The sequence below is a fragment of the Scyliorhinus canicula genome, chromosome 6 (genome assembly GCF_902713615.1).
Source record: "Scyliorhinus canicula chromosome 6, sScyCan1.1, whole genome shotgun sequence".
Classification (NCBI taxonomy): Eukaryota; Metazoa; Chordata; class Chondrichthyes; order Carcharhiniformes; family Scyliorhinidae; genus Scyliorhinus; species Scyliorhinus canicula.
Window position 1 is genome coordinate 120,217,263 of NC_052151.1, and position 13,007 is coordinate 120,230,269.

The following is a 13,007-nucleotide window of genomic DNA, read 5'->3' on the forward strand; positions in this document are numbered from 1 at the left end:
TCCTCATACGACAAGTTCTCCATTCCAGGGATCCTTAGTGTTCAAAAAAGGTGAGGTGGGGTTATTGGGTTATGAGGATAGGGTGGAGGTGCGGGCTTAGTGCTCCTTCCAACAGCTGGTGCAGTCTCGATGGGCTGAATGGCCTCCTTCTGCACTGTAAATTCTACGATTCTTGTGAACCTCCTCTGGACCCGTTCCAAGGCCAGCACATCCTTCCTTAGATACGGAGCCCAAAACTGCTCACAATACTCCAAATGGGGTCTGACCAGAGCCTTATACAGCCTCAAAAGTACATCCCTGCTCTTGCATCCAGCCCTCTTCACATGAATGCTAAAACTGAATTTGCCTTCCTAACTGCCGACTGAACCTACACGTTAACCTTGAGAGAATTGTGAACAAAGACTCCCAAGTCCCTTTGTGCTTCTGAGCATTTCCCCATTTAGAAAATAGTCTATGCCGAAATTCCTCCTGCCAAATCACCTAACCTCACACTTTTCCACATTGTATTTCATTTGCCACTTCACTGCCCACTCTCCTAGCTTGTCCAAATCCTTCTAACGCCTGCCTGCTTCCTCAATACTGTCTCTCTACAGATCTTTGCATCATCTGCAAACTTAGCAACAGTGCCTTCAGTTCCTTCTTCCAGATCATTAACGTATATTGTGAAAAGTTGTGGTCCTAGCACAGACCCCTGAGGCACAGGAAATCTAAATAAATCACGTCCACTGGTTCTCCTTTGTCTAACTTCCTTGTTACCTCCTCAAAGAACTCCAACAGATTTGTCAAACATGACCTCCCTTTGAGAAAGCCATGCTGACTCAGTCCTATTTTACCATGCAGTTCCAAGTGCTCCACGATCTCATCTTTAATAATGGACTCTAAAATCTTACCAATGACCGAAGTCTGACTAACCAGCCTATTATTTCCCGTCTTCTGCCTCCCTCCCTTCTTAAACAGTGGTGTTACATTAGCCACTTTCCAGTCCTCTGGGACCCTTCCTGATTCCTGAAACATCATCACCAATGCCTCCACAATCTCCTCAGCTGTCTCTTTGCAACCCTGGGGTGTAGTCCATCCGATCCAGGTGACTTATCCACCTTCAGACCCTTCAGTTTCCCCAGAACCTTCTCCTTAGTGATGGCCACTGCACTCACCTCTGCCCCCTGATTCTCCTGGAGCTCTGGCATCCCATTGGTGTCTTCCACTGCGAAGACTGATGCAAAGTAACTATTCAGTTCATCTGCCATTTCTTTGTTTCCTATTATTACTTCTCCAGCCACGTTTTCCAGTGGTCCAATGTCTATTTTTGCCTCTCTTACCTTTTATATATTGAAAAAAAAGCTCTCCCTATCTTCTTTATATTGCTAGCTAGCTTACACTCATATTTCATCTTCTGTCCCCTTATTGCTTTTTTAGTTGTCCCCTGCTCGCTTTTAAATGATTCCCAATCTGCTGGCTTCCCACTAATCCTTGCCACTTTGTATGCTTTTTCTTTTTCTTTTATGCTGTCCTTGACTTCCTCGTCAACCTTTCCTCCCCCCATTCCCAATTTTGAAAGTTTCTTATCCAGGATCCCCTGCGGCGGCAGACGCGGAAAGGTCGAAACCTGCCTTTGCACAAAGTCCCTCACCTACAGTTAGTGAAACCGATTCCCACCTGGCAATTCAAACTCCTCCAGATCCTCCAAACAAGGAAAGCTCCCATCAATAAAAAGATCTCCCAGTCTCTCAATACCTACTCCCTGGCACCTCCAAAACCAACATCCAACCTCCCCGGGACAAACCGGTGGTTGCCAATAATTGGAGCACATACCGACGCTCCCTCCACTCCCACATGCTTTGGCCACTGTCCCCAAACTCTCAGAGCTGCTGCCATCGCCACCGGGCTTGTGGAGTACCGGGCCAGAGAGCAGCAGAGGTGCAGTTACCAGTGCTCCTAAACTTGTGTCGCTACATGATGCTGCCTCTACGCGTTCTCATACCGACCCCTCCCCCACTACCGACTTCCTGATCATAACTACATTTGCCGCCCAGTAGTAATTACTAAAGTTCGGTTGGACCAACCCTTTCCCCACCCCCGACTCCGCTCCAACAGCACTTTCCTTACTCGTGGGGTTTTACCCGCCCACACAAACCCAGAGATCACCGCATTAATCCATTTAAAAAAGGCCTTTGGTATAAAAATAGGGAGACACTGAAAGACAAACAAAAATCTCGGGAGAATCATCATCTTTATGGTCTGCACCCTCCCCGCCAGTGAGAACGGGAGCATGTCCCACCTCCGAAAGTCCTCCTTCATTTGCTCAATGAACCGGCCGGATTTTATTTATGCAGCTGCTCCCATCCCCGTGTCACCTGGATTCCCAAGTATCGAAAACTCCCTCCAACCACTTTGAATGGCAACTCCCCCAGCCTCCTCTCCTGCCCCCTCGTCTGGATCACACAAAGCTCACTTTTGCCCATATTCAATTTATACCCAGAGAACCGGTCAAATTCCCCTAAGATCTGCATAATCTCTCCCATCCCCCCTAATGTGTCTGCATACAAGACCCTGTGCTCCTCCCCCCCCCCCCCCCCCCCCCCCCCTGAACTAGCCCCTTCCAGTCCTTTGGCGCTCTCAGCGCCATCGCCAATGACTCTATAGCCCAGGCAAACAATAGTGGGGAGAGTGAATATCCCTGCCTCGAATCCCGGTGAAGCCTAAAGTAGTCTGAACTCACTCGGGTTGTCCGCACACTCGCCACCGGCGCCTGGTACAGTAACCGGACCCAGTCTGCAAAGCTCTGCCTAAACACAAACCGCCCCTGTACCTCCCACAAATACTCCCACTCCACCCGGTAGAAGGCCTTCTCCACGTCCATTGCGACCACTACCTCCACCTCCCTCCCCTCGGAGGGCATCATGGTGACAGTCAAAAACATCCTGACATTGGCCATTAACTGCCTGCCTTTCACAAATCCCGTCTGGCCCTCCTCCATCACCCTCGGTACACAATCCTCTATTTGCGAGGCCAAAAGCTTGGCCTGAAATTTGGTATCTACATTTAGTAGGGAGATTGGTCTGTATGACACGCATTGTTCTGGGTGCTTCTCCCGCTTCAGGATCAATGAGATTGAAGCCTGTGACATTGTTGGGGGAAGAACACTCCGCTCCCTTGCCTCATTAAATGCCCTCACCAACAGCGGACCTGCCACCCCAGAATACTACTTCTAAAATTTCACTGAGTGACCGTCCGGTCCCGGCCTTGCCCGACTGCATGGCCTCCAATCCCTCTATTACTCCCACAATCCCGATCGGGGCACCCAGCCCCTCAACCAACCCTTCCTCCACCTTCGGACACTCCAAACCCTCCAAGAATTGCCTCATCCCCTCCACCCCAGCAGGGGGTTCCAACTCATACAACCGACTATAAAATTCCTTGAACACCACATTCATCCCAGGAGGGTCCAAGACCATGTTTCCCCTCCTCTATCCTTCACTCTTCCTGTCTCATTGGTCGCCTCCCTCTTCCTGAGCTGTTATGCGAGCGTCCTACTGTCTTTTCCCCATGCTCATATACCGCCCTTCTCGCCTTCCTCAACTGCTCTACCGCCTTCCCTGTGAATATCAGCCCAAACTCCATCTGCAGCTTCTGCCGCTCCTTCAACAGTCTCGCCTCCGGGGCTTCAGAGTATCTTCTATCCACTTGGAGTATCTTCCGAACCAGCCTATCCATCTCTGCCCACTCCACCTTCTTCCTATGATCCCATATCAAAATCAGCTCCCTCCTAACTACTGCCTTCAGTGCCTCCCATACCGTTGCCACCGAAAACTCCTGTGTCATTTATCTCCAAATAATTCTGGATGGCCTCCCTCACGCGCCTGCACACCTTCTCATCCGTGAGCAGTCCTACATCCAATCTCCATTGCGGGCGTTGGCACCCCTCCTTGCTCACCCGTAAATTCACCCAGTGTGGGGCATGATCCGACACCATAATCGCCAAATACTCGGCATCCACCACCCCCGCCAGCAAGGTCCTATCCAAAACGAAAAAAATCAACCCACCAGTTGCTCCGTTGACCACTGGCTGGCAATTTCGGTCCCTAACATATTTTTCTGTGCTGCAGACTGCCCTTCCTTCTTCGACCAACGATCTCTCCCTTTTCAGACCATTTCTGGTCCACGAATCCATACACTGATGGGGAATCCTACTCCTCTACCTCACCAATCTCCTGTTTTGTCGATCAAAACTCCCATAAATCGGGGAAAAAGGTCCCAAAGGTCCACCACAAGTGGGAGCAACCAAATAAGCGACCACTCACTCCATGGCCGCCACCGGAAGTCAATTTTGAATGTTTTAATACGATCGCCTCTCATCCTTCCATACTGATTAATCCAGAGAACATCGGCCCAATTTACACAGCCTTTCATCACAGGACAACCACTCATCCCTAGAACAATCTAGTGAGCCTTTGCTGTGTCGTCTCCAATGAAAATACATCCCTCCTTAAACATGGAGACCAAAATATTCCAGATATGGTCTCACCAAAACCCTGTAGAATAGTAAATTTTTTATTCTTCTGTACTTCAATCCCCTTGCAATAAAAGTCAGTATTCATTTGCCTTCTTAATTATTTGCTGTACCTGCATGCTAACTTTCTGCATTCTTTGTACAAGCACACCCAACAAGCTTGGTATCATCAGCAAACTTAAATGCATTACTCTCTGTCTCTCCTGCAAGTCATTACATATAGATTGTAAATAGCCCCAGCACGGATTGTTTTGGCACCCAACCAGTCAGAGCCTGCCAACTTGAAAAGGTCCCTTTAATGCCCACTTTTTGTCTCCTGTCTGGTGACCCGTCCACTATCCATGCTAATATATTATCCTCAATTCCATGAGTCTATTAAGCCTCTGTTGAATGCCATTTGGAAATCCAAGTCTACTACATCTACCCTGCTTCCTCCAATAAATTTGTCAAACATGATTTCCTTCAGCAAAACCATGTTGATTTGCTCTCATCATATTATACTTTTCTAAATGTATTGTTCAGTCTGCCTTAATAATAGATTTAAATATTTTCCCAATGGTTGATATCAGGATAAGTGACCTGTGGCCCCTGGTTTCCTCTCTCCCTCCTTTCTTGAAAAGCAGTGTCACATTTACCAACTTCCAATATGATGGGGCTATTCCAGAATCTAAGGAATATTGGAAAAGCACAGCGAGCCCATCCATTAATGCTGCAGCTCTCTCTTGTCTGAACCACAGGGTGTCGGTCAACAGGTCCCATAGATTTGTCAGATATTAGTGCCTTAAGTTTTGCCAATACTTTTTCTCTGCTGATATAATTTCCTCATTATTCTTTGCCCCTAGGTCACCCTCTGCCTGGTATGCAACTTGGATATCTTCTACCGTGAAGACAGACATAAAATATCTGTTCAATGTCTCAGTCGTTTCCTCATTCCCAGTGACAGTTTCTCTGCTTCTGGGGATCAACATTTACTTTGGTCACTCCCTTCCTTTTTGTAGACTTATGAAAGCTTTTGCAATCTGTTTTTATATTATTGGTCATTTTACTCTCATTCTATTTTTCCCGTTTTATCAGCTCCACTATTACAACTACTCACCCACCCATCCACTAACCCACTGAAAACTAAGTATGTAAATAAAATCGCCATGATAAAGATGGCCATAGACTGCTTTCCCCTGAGGGGGAGAGCTGACTGGTGGTGATTTGACCAGAGGGGCACCACGCCTCAGGTTAGGGGCAAGCTCCCATAGAATGCGGGGTCTTCATGAATAACTTCAACTGGTACGGGAATTGACCCGCATTGCTGCTGTCGCTCTGCACACGAACCAGCTGTCTAGCTAATGGAGCTAACGCAGTCCCCAGTAGTCTGAAAACTACTGAGATCTTTAATACTTAACTAATAATAATCTTTATTAGTATCACAAGTAGGCTTACATTAACACAGTAATGAAGTTACTGTGAAAAACCCCGAGTTGCCACACTACGGCGCCTGTTCGGGGACACGGAGGGAGAATTCGGAATGTCCAATTCACCTAACAAGCACGTCTTTCAGGACTTAGAACAAAGAACAGTACAGCACAGTAAAGGCTCTTCGGCCCACGATGTTGTGCCGACCATTTATCCTAATCTAAGATCAACCTAACCTACACCCCTTCAATTTACTGCTGTCCGTTGGATTGGATTGGATTTGTTTATTGTCAAGTGTACCGAGGTACAGTGAAAAGTATTTTCCTGTGAGCAGCTCAACAGACCTTTAAGTACATGGGAAGAAAAGGGAATGAAAGAAAATACGTAATAGGGAAACACAAGGTATATAATGTAACTACATAAGCACTGGCATTGGATGAAGCATACAGGCAGTCATGTGAATGAGGTCAGTCCATAGGAGGATCAGTTAGGAGTCTGGTAACAGTGGGGAAGAAGCTGTTTTTGAGTCTGTTCGTGCGTGTTCTCAGACTTCTGTATCTCCTGCCCGTTGGAAGAAGTTGGAAGAGTCAGTAAGCCAGGTGGGAGGGGTCTTTGATTATGCTGCCCGCTTTCCCCAGGCAGCGGAAGGTGTCGATGGAGTCAATGGACGGGAGGCAGGTTCGTGTGATGGACTGGGCAGTGTTCACGACTCTCTGAAGTTTCTTGCGATCCTGGGCCGAGCAGTTGCCATACCAGGCTGTGATGCAGCCAGATAAGATGCTTTCTATAGTGCATCTGTAAACTGTTGGTAAAAGTTAATGTGGACATACCAAATTTCCTTAGTTTCCTGAGGAAGTATACGCGCTGTTGTGCTTTCTTGGTGGTAGCGTCGACGTGGGTGGACCAGGACAGATTTTTTTAGATGTGCACCCCTAGGAATTTGAAACTGCTAACCATCTCCACCTCGGCCCCGTTGATGCTGACAGGGGTATGTACAGTACTTTGCTTCCTGAAGTCAATGACCAGCTCTTTAGTTTTGCTGGCATTGAGGGAGAGATTGTTATTGCTGCACCACTCCACTAGGTTCTCTATCTCCCTCCTGTATTCTGACTCGTCGTTATTCGAGATCCAGCCCACTATGGTCGCATCGTCAGCAAACTTGTAGATGGAGTTGGAACGAGGTTTTGCCATGCAGCCGTGTGTGTACAGGGAGTAGAGTAGGGGGCTAAGTACGCAGTCTTGTGGGGCCCCAGTATTGAGGACTATTGTGGAGGAGGTGTTGTTGTTCATTCTTACTGATTGTGGTCTGTTGCTCAGAAAATCGAGGATCCAGTTGCAGAGTGGGGAGCCAAGTCCTAGGTTTTGGAGCTTTGATATGAGCTTGGCTGGGATTATGGTGTTGAAGGCGGATAGTCAATAAATAGTTGTAGTCAATAAATAGGAGTCTGATGAGTCCTTGTTGTCGAGATGCACTAGGGATGAGTGTAGGGCCAGGGAATGGCGTCTGTGTGGACCGGTTGCGAAGGTATGCGAATTGCAGCGGATCAAGGCCATCTGGGAGTATGGAGGTGATGCGCTTCATGATTATCCTCTCGAAGCACTTCATTACGACTGAAGTCAGGGCCACCGGACATAGTCATTGAAGCACGTTGCCTGGTTCTTCTTTGGCACCGGTATGATCGTAATCTTCTTGAAGCAGGTGGGGACCTCGGAGTGGAGTAGGGACAGGTTACAGATGTCCACAGCTCTGAGTGCATGACCAGGAATCCCGTCCGGGCCCGTTGCCTTCCGAGGGTTCACTTTCAGAAAGGCCGATCTGACTTTGGAAGCTGTGATGGTGGGGATGGGTGAGATATGGGCTGCTGGGGCACTCGACAGCAGATTGTTGGTTACCACTTGAACCGAGCATAGAATGCATTGAGTTCATCGGGGAGGGCTGCGCTGCTGCTGGTGTTACAGCTCAGCTTCGCTTTGTAGCCCGTCATGTTGTTTAGTCCTTGCCACAACCGCCGAGAGTCTATCTGTGACTCTAGCTTGGTCTGATATTCTCTCTTGGCATCTCGGATGGCTTTGCGGAGGTCGTACCTGGATTTCTTGTATAGGTCAGGGTCATCTGACTTGAACGCCTCAGTTCTGCCCTTCAGTAGGGAGTCAATCTCGCGATTGAACCATGGTTTCCGGTTGGGGAATGTACGTACTGCTTTCTTTGGCACGCAGTCGTCCACACATTTGGTGATGAAGTCTGTGACTGTGGTGGCATACTCATTTAAGTTAGTCGCTGAGTTCTTAAATATGGCACAGTCCACTGTCTCTAAGAAGTCACGTAAGAGCTCTTCTGTTTCCTCGGACCAGTACTGCACGACCTTCTTAGCTGGATTCTCCTGCTTGAGTTTCTGCTTGTATGCTGAGCACCGTCTTATGGTCTGATTTCCCAAAGTGCAGTCGGGGTTGGAACGGTAGGCGCCCTTGATTTTTGAGTAGCAGTGGTCAGGAGTGTTGTCGCCCCTGGTGGGACAGGAGATGTGCTGGTGGAATTTTGGCAGTACACTCGAGGTTGTTGAGGTTGGCCTTGAAGTCTCTGGCCATGATGAACAAGGCCTCAGGGTGTTCTGTTTCGTAGTTGTTTATAACTGTGTACAGTTCATCCAGCGCCTTCCTCACTTCTGCCTGGGATGGGATGTAGACCGCTGTGATAATGACTGAAGTGAACTCACATGGAAGATAGTATGGGCGGCACTTCACGGTCAGGTATTCCAGGTCCGGGGAGCAGTAGGCCACCAGGGTCGCCACATCCAAGCACCAGGAGGAGTTGATGAGGAGGCAAACCCCTCCACCCTTTGCTTTGCCTGATGATGGGCGGTCCGCCCCGGTGAATTGAGAAGCCTTCAGGTTGTAGGGCACAGTCTGGTGAGGCAGGGGGCGAGCCATGTCTCTGTGAAACAGAGCACACAGCAGTCTCTTACTTTTCTCTGAGAGGTAAGTCTGGCGTTAAGTTCATCCAGCTTGTTTTCAATTGCTTGGACGTTTGCCAGGAGTATGCTGGGGACAGGGGTCTTGAAATCGCGTTGCTTCAGTCTAACCTGCAGACCACCGCGTTTCCCTCGCTTCCTCGGACGGCGGCTGCTGCTGAATGGTGCCGGGATCCGATGGGAGACGTCAGCCCTTGTGGAAGGTAGGTGGTTGCGTCTGGTGGGGTCCAGGCCGCTGGCGGGGACCAGGGCACTGGCGGGGACCAGGGCGCTGGTTACGTTTCCGAGGTCGCGTCTGGCAGGGTCCCGGGCACTGGTTGAGGTAGAGGGGTTGCTAGGGGGGCATGTTTGCGATCCGGATGGGTCCCGGCATTCTGCGGGCATGGGAATACCTTGCAGTGCGTTCGGGTCCTCTCGTGGGTCTCTGCCATTTCGGGGATCTTGGGTCGTGGGCAGGGGCTTCCTGAGGCAGGTTGGGCTGAGTCCCATGGTCTGGGCGCTCCTGGGGTCGGTCTTGAAGTTGGCCCAGTCGGGCCTCCACGTGGATTTTTCTTTCTTCCATCTCCAGGTAGGTCAGGTTGCTGGGCGGGCCTTTCCGGATCGGGTTGCTGGGCGGGTCTCTCGGGATTGAGTTGGGCTGGGTCTCATCGTTGGGGGTCGGGTCGGGAGCTCCGGGGACTGGGCTGGCGATCAAAGAGCTGGCATCGGTTGTTAGGCCGGGTTGGGAGCTCTGAGGTCCGGGTCGGCTCCAAATCGAGGTTGAGGACATGTGTCTGTCCAAGAGTTGCTTAAAATGTGCCTAACAACTCTGACTCCACCACCTCCGCTGGCTGTGCATTCCACGCATCCACCACTCTCTGTGTAAAGAACCTACCTCTGACAATCGCCCCTATACCATCCTCCAATCACCTTAAAATTATGTCACCTCGTGACAGCCATTTCCACCCTGGGAAAAAGTTTCCGGCTATCCACTCTATCCATGCCTCTCATCACCTTGTACACCTCTATTTAGTCACCTCTCTTCCTTCTTCGCTCCAGTGAGAAAAGCCCTAGCTCCCTCAACCTTTCTTCATAAGACATTCCCTCCAGTCCAGGCAGCATCCTGGTAAATCTCCTCTGCACCCTCTCCAAAGCATCCACATCCTTCTTATAATGAGGCAACCAGAACTGGGCACAATATTCCAAGTGTGGTCTAACCAGGGTTTTAGTAAGCTGCAGCAAAACCTCACGGCTCTTAAACTCATTCCCCATGTTAATGAAAGCCAACACACCATCCGCCTTCTTAACAACCCGATCAACCTGAGTGACAACTTTGAGGGATCTATGTACCCCAAGATCCCTCTGATCCTCCACATTTCCAAGTATCCGAACTTTAACCCTGTATTCAGTATTCAAATTCTATCTTCCAAAATGAATCACTTCACATTTATCTAGGTTGAACTCCATCTGCCACGTCACAGCCCAGCTCAGCAACCTGTCAATGTCCTGTTGTAACCTGCAATAGCCTTCGACATGATCTACAACTCTACCAACCTTCATGTCATCGGCAAACTTACTAACCCACCCTTCCACTTCTTCATCCAAGTCATTTATAAAAACCACAAAGAGCAGAGGTGCCAGGACAGATTCCTGCGGGACATCACTGGTCACCAGGCGGAATACTTTCCATCCAATACCACTCGCTGTCTTCTTTCGGCCAGCCAATTCTCTATCCAGACAGCCAAATTTCCCTGTAACCCATGCCCCCTAACTTTCTGAATGAGCCTACCATGGGGAACCTTATCAAATGCCTTACTGAAATCCATACACACACACATCCACTGCCCAACCTTCATCAATGTGCCTCGTCACATTCTCAAAGAATTCAATGAAGCTTGTGAGGCATAAACTGCCCCTCACAAAGCCATACTGACTTTCTTTAATCAAATTATGTTTTTCTAAATAATCATAAATCCTATCTCTCAGAATCCTTTCCAGTATTTTGCTCACCACAGACGTAAGACTGACTGGTCTGCAATTCCCAGGGATTTCCCTATTCCCTTTCTTGAACAGCGGAACAACATTCACCTACCTCCAATCATCCGGTACTACTCCAGTGGAGAGTAGGGACGCAAAGATCATCGCCAATGGCGCAGCAATCTCCTCCCTAGCTTCCCGTAGTAACCTTGGGTATATCCCATCAGGCCCCGGAGATTTATCTATCCTGATGCTTTTCAAAATTTCCAGCACATCCCCATTCTTAATATCAACCTGTTCAAGCCTACTAACCATGTTCAAGCTGTTCTCACAAGCAACAAGGTCCCTCTCTTTAATGAATACTGATGCAAAATATTCATTTAGGGCCTCCCCTACCTCCTCAGACTCTAGGCACAAGTTCCCTCCACTATCCCTGATCGGCCCAACTCTCATTCTGATCATCCTCTTATTTCTCACATAAGTGTAGAATGCCTTGGGGTTTTCCCTAATCCTTTCCGCCAGGGATTTTTCATGCCCCCTTCTAGCTCTCCTAAGTCCATTTTTGAGATCCTTCCTGGCTACCTTGTAACCCTTTAGAGCCGTGCCAGATCCTTGCTTCCTCAACCTTAAGTAAGCTTCCTTCTTCCTCTTGACTAGAAGCTCCATTTCTCTTGACATCTAAGGGTCCTTCACTTTACCATTCCTTCCTTATCTCAGTGGGAATTGTGGGAGGAAACCAGAGAATCCGGAGAAAACCCACGCATACGCGGGGAGAACGCGCAGACCCCGCACTGAGTGTGACCCAAGCCGGAATTGAACTCAGATCCCGAGTGCTGTGAAGGAACAGTGCTAACCACTGTGCTACCATGCCACCCCGAAATACCCCCGAATGTGGCCAGCTGATGTAGTAAAAACAGGGCATGTCCTTTCCATTGTTCCACTGCCACTCCTTCCTGTGGATGGCTCTGTTGAAGCATTGCTGCTGTAGCTTGGACAGGGAGCCCCGGATGGGGGGGCGCAAGAACGTAGTGGCGTATCCATCTTCACTATCAGCTGTCGCCGGAAGATCTGGGCCAGTGATTCAGCAATTTCTTGATATGATTTAGGTTTGTCACATGTACCGAGGTACAGTGAAAAGTATTTTTCTGTGTACACCCAGGCAGATCATTCCAAAAATGAAAAAACATAGGACATATGATACATACACAATGAATACACAATAAATACACATAGACATCAAGTGAAGTATATGGAGAATAATGCTAACAGCAGTAGAGAAGATGTGTGGAGTGTTCATTCAGTCCATAAGGGGGTCACTCTGGAGTCTGGTAACAGTGAGGATGAAGCTGTTTTTGAATCTGTTGGTGTGTGTTCCCTGACTTTTGTATCTTCTGGCCGATGGAAGAGGTTGGAAGAGAATAGCCCAGGTGGGAGGGATCTTTGATTATGCTGCCCCCTTTCCCAAGGCAGTGGGAAGTGTAGACAGTGGATGGGAGGCGGGTTTGTGTGATGGACTGGGCTGTGTTCATGACTCTCTGTAGTTTCTTATGGTCTTGGGCCAAGTAGTTGCCACACCAGGCTGTGATGCAGCCAGATAGGATGCTTTCTATGGTGCATCTAAATAAATTGGTAAGAGTCAATGTGGACATGCCAAATTTCTTTAGTTTCCTGAGGAAGTATAGGTTCTGTTGTCCTTTCTTGGTCATAGTGGTTTACGTGGGTGGACCAGGACAGATTGTTGGTGATATGCACACCTCAGAATTTGAAGCCGTTAACCATCTCCACCTCGGCACCATTGATGCAGACAGGGGTGCGTACGACAGCCCTTCCTGAAGTTGATGACCAGCTCCTTAGTTTTGCTAACATTGAGGGAGAGCTTGTTGTCGTGACACCATGTCACTAGGTTCTCTATTTCCCTCCTGTACTCGGACTCATTATTATTAGAGATCCGACCCACTAAAGTCGTGCCATATGAAAACTTGTAGATGGAGTTGGAGCCGAATTCTGCCACACAGTTGTGTGTATAAGGAGTATAGTAGGGAGCCAAGTACGCAGCCTTGCAGGGCCCCGGAATTGAGGATTATAACGGAGGTGTCATTGTTTATCCTTACTGATTGTGGTCTATGGGTCAAGAAGTTGCAGAGGGAGAAGCCAAATCTTAGGTT

The 13,007-nt window shown here is 48.7% G+C and overlaps 1 protein-coding gene across 1 annotated transcript in view; it reads right to left on the reverse strand.

The window, feature by feature from the left end:
* The window catches only part of ift172 (intraflagellar transport 172), a 226,127-nt gene that overhangs the window by 39,757 nt on the left and 173,363 nt on the right, over window positions 1-13,007 (reverse strand). The window lies entirely within an intron of this gene.